We start from the raw sequence: 13,965 nt of genomic DNA, 5'->3' as shown, positions 1-13,965 counted from the left end.
AGCCTGCATCCTCCCAAGTTCTGTTTTTGAAGTGTTTGGTGTGAAAGGGTAGAGACAGTGCAAAAGGGCAGAACACGCATAATAAATTCACATGCAAACCACTTCGTGACACATACCAACCGACTTATACATTCAATTCTGCTAAGTATGAAGTCCAACGAATAATACCAAATTCATTCTATAACCAAAACTGTCAACCAATCTAGATTACTCTCCTTTCAACCAAAACATGTTCATCCAATAATATACCAAACCATTTTCCAAAACGAACTCACAAATTCATACCGTTCAAGTACAAAGTTACAAACACGCACGTGCACACAGTACATTCCACCATCTTGGACTGACCGGTTTTCATAAGTCAATAAACAAATCTAAGCCTGATAACAATTTAACTGTAACCCACACAACATAATATTTAATGATTACATACCACATCCTGGTTGCATTAAAGTAGCCATAACAATACCCCCTGCCATTGATAGCAGTTTTCCGGCGTCTGCTCTACGTAAACATACCCTTCGTTCAACGAAGAACGGATTCGCTTGGAACGCAAGCTTTCTTTCCTCGGCTAAAGGCAAAGAACGAATGAATATAAAGGAGTATCTACGAGCTCAAATTTTACTCTGAGTTCACCTTACAAAATGCAAGTAAAACACACGTGAAATACCTGAGCACGAGCTCCACGAGACACTTGAAGTTAACCAGCGTCTACCTGTGACAGGTGAAATAGAGGAACACAGGCGCTCCATAACAATACCTGTTAACACCACCGCATAAAAGTATACTAATATTAAAGCCGCTTGTGACACTCACCCAGTCACATTATTCTGACACCGGACCAACCAGTCCTAGCACTAACCCCATAATGCCAGACGCCAGGCGGAGCAGCCACTAGATTGCCAATTTTAAAGTCTTAGGTATGACCCGGCCGGGGTTCGAACCCACGACCTCCCGATCACGAGGCAGACGCCTTACCACTAGGCCAACCGTACCGGTTAGACAAAGCAATACACACACCATTGTACCTCAAAACAGTAAATGTAACAAGGTGGGCAACTTTATTTTCAGGATCTACACGCTCACGCACTGGTTGAAAAGAGAATACACATTTTGTTTAATGTCAGAATGGTTACCTTTTTGAAAAAACTTCCATGAAATTACGTACTGTAACACAAAATATGCTAAGTATGCAAAACTGTTACCGTATACTCTCAGCATCTCACCATCCTCCTCCCCGACCAACACCAGCAACCCCCCCTCCCTCCCCAATGCCCGACAAACGAAGATTAAAGAGTCAAAATACAAAATGGCTAAGATCCAGTTACCAGAAAACAAAGTGATTCACTGTAAATAATAGTTGAGGTTGTTCGTTTGCCTGACATTCATCAACAATTTGTTTTACTAAAGATTCCAATTGAATGAACATAATTAAGAAATTATTCCCGCCTCCCCCCCCCCCTTCCACACAGTATTGTATGCCAACATTTAAAATATAGGAAGTCCAGTGTTAATCAACTTATCTCAACAAATTAGAGAGGCTAGCACACTGTAAATTGAGCTTGTGAACGAAGCCATTTAAACTTACGGTTAGAGCTAAATTTAATTCAAAAACAGATAGTTTTACTTATTCCTCTGATCTGATGTTCAGATAATTAACATGACAAAAAATGTTTGCTTGTATGCATTTTCTTCAAACATAACCGTTATCCAGACTGCACAGACTGTGTGTGTGCGTGTTTGTGTATATAGAATACCCGCTTCGCCGGGAAGAAGTTGAGCCGAATACCCGGCTGCGCCGGGGACCCGGCTATGCCGGCGCACCGCACGGAGGAAGGGAGACAAACGCGGCTGAAAACACTGGAGAAGATAAGGAAGAGTTACTGGGAATTGATCGAGAGAAAAACCAAAATCGGTTCAGCGCTGCGCGCGAGAAACCAAAATCGGTTCAGCGCTGCGCGCTGAGAGCACGTGTTGAAATATCTCATCGATGAGGTTGTGTCCGGGGTGTAGCTGAATACGGTCTCCAAATTTGAAAAAGATCCACCGAGAACTTTGGCTTGGCATCGCGGACACACACACACACACACACAGACAGACAGACAGACAGACAGACACAAGTCGTATATATATATAGATATAAGATAGATATATATGTGTGTGTGTGTGTGTGTGTGTGTGTGTGTGTGTGTGTGTGTGTGTGTGTGTGTGTGTGTGTGTGTGTGTGTGTGTGTGTGTTGTATCGTCATGTGTTGAGTTTATCTTGCAAAAACATAAAACTTCTTGTTGTCTAAGCACATTAATCATTGATTTGATCGTCAATTTCTAAAAGCGTTTTGTGCAGATGATTTTCATAAAAGATACCAGGCAGACACATCCACGGAGACATGCGCACAAACATCTTCGCCACACAAAAATAATGCTTTATTTAACACAGTATCAGTCATACTCACAGACACGTAAACAAACGGGTCCAAATGTGAGCCATCACACACACACACGCACACGCACACACACACACACGCGCGCGTACGCACGCACGCACGCACGCATAGTCCAAACCAAAACTTTATTTCGCAAAGCTAGTAGCTAGAGATTGTTTTCCTTTGATTTAAAATGAATTAAGATACAACAGAATAGAGAACAAAAAACACGTGTAACAAAAATTGCGTGATATCTGGAAATTACACAACTGAACATGCGTTATATCTGGACACATGACTTCATCCCCGAGTACACTAGTACTTGGGCTCAGCAGACCTAATTGTGTGTGTGTGTGTGTGTGTGTGTGTGTGTGTGTGTGTGTGTGTGTGTGTGTGTGTGTGTGTGTGTGTGTGTGTGTCTTTCTCCACTTAACAGCTTATTGCTGGGAAGCTACTGGGCGCAGTTCGTTCAAAAGTTGACACACTAACTTGATAATAGGTCCGATTGATCGTATTAAAACTTCATAATGTTACCTGGGAACTAAATGCGAAATAAACCACAAATACGACTTGGCGGTGGGAGGAATTCACACCGGCGGGGCAACACGCAGCCTGATAGAACAGCCAGCCAGCGTCATAAAAAGTATGCGTATCGCATGCGAGACGATTTGCCAGGCTTTGCGTGTTGTGTGTTTGAATAATTTGATTTTTTTGTGTACCCCATTTTCTACTAAGCGTTGGTTGCTCGGTCGCGACTGCGGTGGTTGAGAGGTCACGATTTTGTGCTTTGATTCTTTTCATATTAATTTGTATTTTTTCTTATGGTTTCCTTTGTTTACATATGTTTCAGTCTTTTACCTTCACTTTACATTAAAGAATTTGGTAAAACTACCTGGGGCGTGATAAATGCAAGAATCCGCGAGCTAGGACAGTAAAAGAACTTCGTGGGCCACCAGTGCACCAGTTATGAAGAGGGTCGGCAGTATATTTTTCACTGTGATCAAATAAAAGAGAAAGGCCAGTCACCACGCACGTCGCAAATATAACATATTTATATGTTTTTGGAATCAGGAAATTATGGAGAATAAGATGAACGTAAATTTGGATCGTTTAAAAAAACCAAATTTGAATTACAATTTTCCGATTTTTAATGACCAAACTCACTCATTAGTTTTTAAGCCACCAAGCTGAAATGCAATACCAAACCCCGGCCTTCGTCGAAGATTGTTTTGCCAAAATTTCAAGCAATTTAATTGAAAAATGAGGGTGTGACAGTGCCGCCTCACCTTTTACAAAAAGCCGGATATGACGTCATCAAAAGTATTTATCGAAAAAAAGAAAAACAATTCCGGGGATATCATTCCCCGGAATTCTCATGTCAAATTTCATAAAGATCGTACTAGTAGTTTGGTCTGAATCGCTCTACACACACAAACGCACAGACAGACAGACAGACAGACAGACACACACACACACACACACACACACACACACACACACACACACACACACACACACACACACACACACACACACACACACATACACCACACCCTCGTCTCGATTCCCCCCCTACGTTAAAACATTTAGTCAAAACTTGACTAAATGTAAAAACCATATCTGTAATGTATGTACAAGCAAAAACAATTAAGTTTACTCCACATCAGAATAAATTTACACTCAGATAAAAAAAACCAGTCGGTAATAAAAGGCAACTGACTAAAAGAAAATGTTATTATGATTATTAAAGGAAAGCACACACAATTAACGTGTTCATCTTACCACAGTCACTTCGTTGTTTAGATTTTGTTAAATCGTGCGTCAATGGTTGGTTGATTGGTTCTTGTTTGTTTTTGTATCGTCCGTATACATTTGAAATGTAGTTTCCAGTGAAATATCAAAGGAATTTTCGAACAACATGTGTAAAACAACACTCCCGTTTGAGCCCATAACCTGTTCGTTCAAGCTTGGCAAGTACGTACCACACTCAGTTGCTATCGGGCGATTCGGCAGATATTTTTACACTTCCACAACACACACTACTGCATGCATCAACGGGATATAGAGAGTACTACATGGCAGGACACAGACGAGGAAGACAACGCAAGAGCTGGTCCGACAACGTTGAGGAATGGACGCAGCTGAGCTCCCCGACCTACTGGTGACAGCCCCAACAGAACAGCTTGGAGAAGGTTCTCTGCCTCTTCAGCCCCCATGGCCCCCCGACGTCTGTCCCAGTCAGGGGATTGATGATGATGATGATGATGATGATGATGATGATGATGATTGATGATTGATGGTGATGATGATGATGATGATGATGATGATGATGATGATGATGATGATGATGATGATGATGATGATGATGATGATGATGATGATGCTGATGATGCTGATGATGCTGATGATGATGATGATGATGATGATGATGATGATGATGATGATGATGATGGTGGTGATGGTGGTGATGATGATGATGATGATGATGATGATGATGATGATGATGGTGGTGGTGGTGGTGGTGATGATGGTGATGATGATGATGATGATGATGATGATGATGATGATGATGATGATGATGATGATGGTGATGATGATGGTGATGATGATGATGATGATGATGATGATGATGATGATGATGATGATGATGATGATGATGATGATGATGATGATGATGATGATGATGATGATGATGATTGATGATGATGACATGGCTTCCTGAGTAATACCAGTTTTACACGAATTTGTTTTTCTCTTCAAATATTGAACTGCGAGCGAAAGCAAGCTTTTCAATATTTTAAAACACAACGAGTGTATAACTGGTATCACATAGGAAGCCATGTTCAGACCTGCCTACCCTTTCGATTTGTGACCCTGCACCACAGAATGAGTCGCATGTCACCTTTGCATGATTTTCATATTTTTACTTTTTCCTAAAGAGTTTTTTATGCTCTATCCAGTGGTGAAAACCGTTTTAGAAAAGAGCAAAAACTGTTTGAGTTATAAGCCTGTGACTAAGGTGACCCTCACACTGTTACCAGACACTCTCCGGACTTATATCAAGCCTAGCGCAGAACCGCGCGAGGTGACATGCGACTCATTTCGTGGTGGAGGGTCACATTTGGGCGTCATTTACTACGATTGTTAACCGAAACAACACCACCACGCTTTCCACAATGGAAGTACGATTTTTAAGAAACCAAAAGTTAGTTTTTTTAGCATCTCATCTCGATGTAAATCCGATGTGCATTGTTGCTCTCGCAGAGCTTGAGTTTGCACCTGCGCGAGATCATTAATTTTGGGCAATATCCGGTCATTTCCGGTCTGTTCAGCAACACACACAGTGATGAGACTTCTCAATATTTATACTGAATTCCGTATTTTTGAAGGTCCCAGGGGTCATTCTCGAGATTCGTGCAAATCCGTTGAGAAGATATTAGGGTATATAGATGTTATAAGGTAGGGTCAAATGGAAAGAAGGCACTGACATTGCATGTGACAAAATGTAAAGCATGTGACAACTGTAAAGCACGTGACAACTGTAAAGCATGTGACAACTGTAAAGCATGTGACAACTGTAAAGCATGTGACAACTGTAAAGCATGTGACAACTGTAAAGCATGTGAGCAAAGTGAAAGACCAGCTTACCAACCAGTCAGTTGGCTCATTTGGCTCCATGGTAAGACAATCTCTCTCTCTCTCTCTCTCTCTCTCTCTCTCTCTCTCTCTCTCTCTCTCTCTCTCTCTCTCTCTCTCTCTCTCAGACTCTCTCTCTCTCTCTCAGACTCTCTCTCTCTCTCTTTCTCTCTCTCTCTTTCTCTCTCTCTCTCTCAGACTCTCTCTCTCTCTCAGACTCTCTCTCTCTCTCTCTCTCAGACTCTCTCTCTCTCTCTCTCTCAGACTCTCTCTCTCTCTCTTTCTCAGACTCTCTCTCTCTCTCTCTCTCTCTCAGACTCTCTCTATCTCTCTCTCAGACTCTCTCTCTCTCTCTCTCTCTCTCTCTCTCTCTCTCTCTCTCTTTTTTTCTCTCTCTCTCTCTCATATTTTATTTTTGTTTCTTTTCAGTTTCATTATCGTCTATTGTTCTGCACTGTTTTAATGTTGTTGTTGGGGGGTTGGGTAGGGTGGGGGGTTTTTCCGAATTTTAAATTTAGGTATGTTTTAACGGTTTTTTATTGCATTTTGTTGTTCTTAGTAGATTTTTTATGATTTCAGTATTTTTCAACTTTCTGTGGTCTCATGTCTGACACAAGATAGACGACGCCGTTTGCATTACAATGAAGCGACGCGCGGAAAATCTGAGTCCCCATGAGACGGACGAGTCTGATGATGAAGCTGGTCACAGTGGTGGTAAAAGGATTGCTGTGAAAAAGAAGAAAGCCATCCAACAGAAATACAAAGGCACTAAATAGAATCGTGGCCATGCCTAGGACCTTAATCAAAAGGACCAATTAAAGCATGTCTTGTGTTCCCTTTGCCACAGTGACTTTTCGTGTGCACACGGTGAAAAATATGAGTGTGCCTAACACATCGGGACAAATGATCACAAGGATGCAGTAAAGAGAGCTCATGGAAACCAAAAGACTTCTTCTTCTTCTTCTGCGTTCGATGATTTTACGGCCATATTATCGTGGGAGCGTAGACAGCCGATTTTCTCCCCACGCCAAGTTGGCTGCTGTCTTCCGTCTTCGGTGGTTGAGGTTCTTACTCAGGGTTGCCTCCTCCCCAAGAGTAGCTGCCTTGCTGGGCTGTCGAGTCCACTCTACCCGGGTTTGACGTCGAAGTTTTCCTTCTTGTAGCCTTTGCCTTTCCCAAGGCGCACACAAGGCAGTGCGGGTTTTGAAATCGGAGTTGTCCTTCTCCTAGATGAGCGACCATCCAAGGTTAACGAGCCCCATCTGCCCGAAGCAGCTGGTTTTAAGGCGCCAGTGACCCGCCTGCATCCCTTCTCCTGTTAGTCGAAGACAGGGCCCGCCACGTGAAGGCCAGGAGCTGGATTTGACTGTCAGAGGTGTTTGGAGACACGAAGCCATTTGGAGCATTTCTTGGGAAGTAGGCGCTTATCTCTACTTCCACCCCGGCATAACAGTCCTTGGGCCCCGAAACCAAAAGACAAAAAGCGCAATTACCTTGTGTCTGTATCAGGACGACTGAGTCGAGTGATACAGTTTGTTTATTTGTTGCTTAACGTCCAGCCGACTACGCAGAGCCATATCAGGACGAAGTGATACAGTAACAACACTGGAGGGAGAACTTGTCCGAGCAGAAGTGACAATGTGCGAAATGATTGCTGAATGGAATCTCGATTACACCTTCTTCCACCAGATTACTCTTTGTAATTTTTGGGGTATGCAGGTCTGATACAGATATGCTTTTTGCATTTGTTCTCATGACTGCTGTATAAAGAAAAGACTGTATTCCCCCCTCTGCTTCTTTACCTCTGTAAACTTGTAGGGGTAGTTATTTTTCGATAATGACCCAGCAACCAAACAAATAACGACCCAGCAACAGCCTGAATCCTCGATAGTGCAATGGGTTGAGAAGTTGTTCCGTTTCGGTACTACTTTTTGCGACTGAAAAGTTCCGAACGCTCTAACGTACGAAGTATACATCTCTGGAGCAAACAATACAAACATACCGCATTTAAATTAACAACTACAGGCCTGAACACATGAATCTTCATATAAAATCCACGAGTTCGGTTGTTTTCTGAATCTAGATTTGCCGTGCTCAAACGTTCATCACAAGCAATTTCCCGCAAGGCAAGTAACTCATACTTTGTCTAGCGACAAGAGTAGTTCCCCTTCTTTTCACTCAGTTTCTTCGACAACAGACTGCAATCCGACGGTCAGTTTTCAACAATATTTCATTTAATAAACAAATCACACGCAACCAAATGCACACATCTCATCAATTTAAACAACATAAAGCGGTTTCATACACTATTTTCCCCAGAAAACTGAACTTCATACAGTTTTTAACGTTGGAACACGGGTGTAAAAGTTCGTCTGCTAGTCCCATTTGACGAAAGAACATTATCCTAAACGATACCAAAACATATATACAGAACACACAATATCTGCCTTTGCGGCCACAGCAGAATAACAGCATATCTGTGTACTTGATTTTAGTCCAAAATAGGAAAACTGACAAGAAGTGTTAACAGAATGGAATGATTTGCACGGAACTATACAACCGCGCATTAATCGATCGCCTGCGCAGGTTGACTGGTTGAGTGAATAGGATTCGATCAAACTTTCGCAAAAAAACTCCTCTTTTCTTTGAATAACTGAAGAAAGGAGGAATAAAGAGGTTACACACCTCGTCTCAGTGATTATAAAAAAATAATGGTCTCAGTTCGCGGTCATGAAAAAGCTCGCTAAAGCTCGCATTTTTCATGATCCGCAAACTTCGACCATTATTTTTAATAATCACTGAGACTCGGCGTGTAACCTCTACATATATACTTGCTTAGCTGTGCCTTCGTTAAGAACGATTGTTCGTGTCTTGTCAATTCCCCCCGCGGGTTAGGCGGTGTCCCATATTGGGACGAGAAAGAATTTACCCGATGCTCCCCAGCATGTCGTAAGAGGCGACTAACGGATTCTGTTTCTCCTTTTACCCTTGTTAAGTGTTTCTTGTATAGCATATAGTCAATGTTTGTAAAGATTTTAGTCAAGCAGTATGTAAGAAATGTTAAGTCCTTTGTACTGGAAACTTGCATTCTCCCATTAAGGTAATATATTGTAATATTGCTATTTCATATGTTACGTGGATTTCCATTGGTCAATTGGGCAAAACTGAGCTCAGTGCAAAAGTGATATCGACGACATTTCCGTCGATATCAGTTTTGATATCGACGACCTCTTTATTGCTTCCCCACTTCAAAAACAAAAACACCTAAATTTAAAAACAAACAAATATAAAATTATATTAAAATGTAATGATCCCAGAATTTAGTTGAGCCAGTGACTAAAGACTTTTTGAAAGAAAAGACATTTTGAAATACTGAAAAGTACAAGAAAAGAGTGAACAAAAAGAAATAATAATCAGAGGGAGGGATATGGAACAGCCAAAACTGAGACAAATACTTTGGTAATTTCTTTACAGTAAATACAAAATGTCCAGAGAATTAGCAATATATCTAACATTGACTGACTGTGTGATGATATCTTCTGCTATTGGTCTGTTTCGACAGTGATATCAAAATCTCGACCTCCGGTTTCGATTTTGATATCACTGTCTCAACAGACCATAGCAGAAGATATTATCACACAGTCCGTCAATATTGGGTACTACGTTGCAAGCCCCTGGAGCAATTGTTTGATTAGTGCTTTTGTGAACAAGAAACAATTAACAAGTGGCTCTATCCCATCTCCCCCCTCCCTCCGTCGCGATATAACCTTCGTGGTTGAAAACGACGTTAAACACCAAATAAAGAAAGAAGTTTTGTCATTAAACTTGGTAGAGTATGTAGATGTTTTCTTTCCTCGAGTGGGAGTAGCAGACGAACTTTTGCCCCCGTGTTCCAACGTTAAATACTGTATAAAGTTTGGTTTTCTGGGGCAAAACAGTGTATGAAACCGCTTTATGTTCTTTAAGTAGATAAATTGATGGGATGTGTGCATTTGTTTGCGTGTGATCTGTTTATAAAATTAAATATTGTACAAAACTTACCGTCGGATTGCAGTCTTTTGTTGAAAAAAACTAGAGTGTGTCGAAATTTGAAAGGGGAACTTTTCTTGTCGCTAGAAAAAGTATGAGTTACTTGCGCTGAACGTTTGTACACGACAGATCTGGATTCAGAAAACAACCGAACTCATGGATTGTATATGGAGATTTATGTGGTCAAGCCTGTAGTTGCTAGTTTAAATGCGGTATGTTTGTATTGTTTGCTCCAGAGAAGTTTATTTCGTACATTAGAGCGTTCGGAACTTTCAGTCACAAAAGTAGTGCCTTCAAAGAACAGCTTCTCAACCCATGAGCTTCACTTAGAATTGTTAAACCCGGGTCGGGTATTACAATCCATTAACACGACCATTTTGATAAAGTCATGTGTCCAGATATAACGCATGTTCAGTTGTGTAATGTCCAGGTATAACGCCATTTTTGTTTGTTTGTTTGTTTGTTTGCTTAACGCCCAGCCGACCACGAAGGGACATATCAGGGCGGTGCAGCTTTGACATATAACGTGCGCCACACACAAGACAGAAGTCGCAGCACAGGCTTCATGTCTCACCCAGTCACACTATTCTGACACCGGACCAACCCGTCCTAGCACTAACCCCATAATGCCAGACGCCAGGCGGAGCAGCCCCTAGATTGCCAATTTTAAAGTCTTAGGTATGACCCGGCCGGGGTTCGAACCCACGACCTCCCGATCACGGGGCGGACGCCTTACCACTAGGCCAACCGTGCCGGTCGCAATTTTTGTTACATGTGTTTTTTGTTCTCTATTCTGTTGTATTTTATTTCATTTTAAATCAAAGGAAAACAATCTCTAGCTGCTAGCTTTGCGAAATAAAGTTTTGGTTTGGTTACGAACACCCGATCCCGCCATTTTTCATGGCGACCCAATTTGTTTTTAAACAAAACAAACAATAATTTAAAGATTGAAAATTTCTAAAACAAATCCCAACCAGACCTCTTTTTGTGCTAACCCTAAATCTTTTTAGGTAAAACAAAAATAAAATTAAAATAAAATAGTGTTTGCAATTTTGTTTTAAATTTGGTTTCGGATCGAAAATCCGACCTGGAGTCTGTTTTTGCAAATAAAAAAAAATAAAAATAGAAAATAAATAAAAAAATAAAAAAAATAAAACAATTAAAACAAATAAAACAATTAAAACAAATAAAACAAATAAAACAAATAAAAAAGCCCCCCTCCCACCACCCCCGATTTTGCTTAAATTGGGATTACTAGTCGCATGTTTTGCACTACCACGCATAGGTGACTAGTTTCATAAAGTTGTCAGTATTCACAGCTTTCCGGTCATATGTCCAGATATCACTCACTTTAAAGGCCAACATCCAAAAGAATTTTTCTCCTGGAGCGACCTAAACTTGAACCCGTCGCTATTCTTGCATGTCTGTTTACTTCGTGCTGCACGCAAAAATCGAGCGACTTCCTTGCCGCGTGGATTGACGAAGCTATTTTATTCTCGTGACTGAAAACACTGCAGTGCGTGCAGTTTTTGACGACCCGCAGGAGCGGCGACTCATATGGTCTCGGCTCGAAAGCTGTCTGTGGAGGCTGCGTGCTATAATTAGCTGACCTGCTGCGCGAGCAGTCACTGCAGAGTTTTGAGATAACTTTGTAACACGTTTTATTTTATGCTCCTCAAGAATACAACTTTGGGCAACGTGCCACGTAAAACTACACGCAACAAGGATTCAGTAGGTACCAAACATGCCTTGGTCAGAAGTAGAATGTAAATGAATCTTTATAAAGAAGTAGGCTACTTCAAACGACAGCCACAGCCACGGTTGGGTTCACGGCATCAAACCGATGCGACTCTCCGTCATACCATACACGTAATCTATCAAATAGATGACTAATAAACATGTCAACTACATGTATACGTCTATCGTCGGACATAAGAAAGGAGAGCTTCCCCCGGGCCTGTGCATGTGTTGTTCGTTGTGCGTGTGTAAATGTACACAACAAACTGACGACAAAACTGAGACAGACCTCTTTCGCTTCAGTCTTGCAGAATTTAAAGACGAATACAGGTAAATCGTGCATTATACTAACTGTTTGGTAAAAGTATCAAACGTTTCTTTTTATAAATAAGTGGCAGGCTTACAGGAATACAAAGAGGCGCAAGTTGAAAGTAATGGATATATCTCTGGAAGATGCCATCAGTCCAAGTTGTCAAATGAAATCAAAGATGACAGAAACAGAAGTTTTCCATACAAATGTTGGTGTTTCAAAGGAAGTTGGCATTCTTTCAGATAATGATATAGACGAGGTGGCTGTTTGTTATGAAGTTTCAACAAGCCAACATTCAAATGATTTTACTTCATCTACAGATTTTTTAAATTCAGCACTTTATAACTGTCATTATGAACTTGGAATCAGAGAGAGACCGTCTTTCCATTGTCATTCATGCCATAGATTTTTGTTTCAGAATCAATGTTTCACATGGCGTTCACAAGAGAGCATGCGAAGTTTCCGACAGTCTTTAGGATTTGTAAACAAGTCGCGTAAGGCGAAAATACAATATTTAGTCAAGTAGCTGTGGAACTCACAGAATGAAAGTGAACGCAATGTAATTTTTCAGCAAGACCGTATACTCGTAGCATCGTCAGTCCACCGCTCATGGCAAAGGCAGTGAAATTGACAAGAAGAGCGGGGTAGTAGTTGCGCTAAGAAGGATAGCACGCTTTTCTGTACCTCTCTTTGTTTTAACTTTCTGAGCGTGTTTTTAATCCAAACATATCATATCTATATGTTTTTGGAATCAGGAACCGACAAGGAATAAGATGAAAGTGTTCTTAAATTGATTTGGACAATTTAATTTTGATAATAATTTTTATATATTTAATTTTCAGAGCTTGTTTTTAATCCGAATATAACATATTTATATGTTTTTGGAATCAGCAAATGATGGAGAATAAGATAAACGTAAATTTGGATCGTTTTATAAATTTTTATTTTTTTTTACAATTTTCAGATTTTTAATGACCAAAGTCATTCATTAATTTTTAAGCCACCAAGCTGAAATGCAATACCGAAGTCCGGGCTTCGTCGAAGATTACTTGACCAAAATTTCAACCAATTTGGTTGAAAAATGAGGGCGTGACAGTGCCGCCTCAACTTTCACGAAAAGCCGGATATGACGTCATCAAAGACATTTATCAAAAAAATGAAAAAAACGTTCGGGGATTTCATACCCAGGAACTCTCATGTCAAATTTCATAAAGATCGGTCCAGTAGTTTAGTCTGAATCGCTCTACACACACACACAGACAGACACACACACACACACACACACACACACACACACACACACACACACACACACATACACCACGACCCTCGTCTCGATTCCCCCCTCTACGTTAAAATATTTAGTCAAAACTTGACTAAATATAAAAACCGATATAACCAAAGGCACACACACACACACACACACACACACACACTTTGCTGGTTTGCTGATCAATGTCACAGGAAACGAATGAACAACAGAAAGCGTGATGAATTCCTGGCCAGAAATCAGTCACAAAGACCTGAAAGTCTGCTGAATGGAACTGGTAAATGTACACATATGAACTGTTGTCAAAATTACTATGTAATACGATATTCGGGTTTTAAAATTGGTAGCAAATTACAACCAATAATGATGTTTTTTGCTTCGGCATTGAAGCAATGTTCACTATTTACTAACAAAATAATTACGAAATAAACACAAAACCAAATCAGTGAGGCAGAGGGGACAAAAAGCCGAGCGGGTGTGTGTGTGTGTGTGCGTGTGTGTGTGTGTGTGCTAGTGTGTGCCTGTGTGAGTGTGTGTGTGTGTGCCAGTGTGTGTATGTG

The sequence above is a fragment of the Littorina saxatilis genome, linkage group LG7, assembly GCF_037325665.1.
Source record: "Littorina saxatilis isolate snail1 linkage group LG7, US_GU_Lsax_2.0, whole genome shotgun sequence".
NCBI classification, from domain to species: Eukaryota; Metazoa; Mollusca; class Gastropoda; order Littorinimorpha; family Littorinidae; genus Littorina; species Littorina saxatilis.
This window is presented reverse-complemented; position numbering follows the sequence as displayed.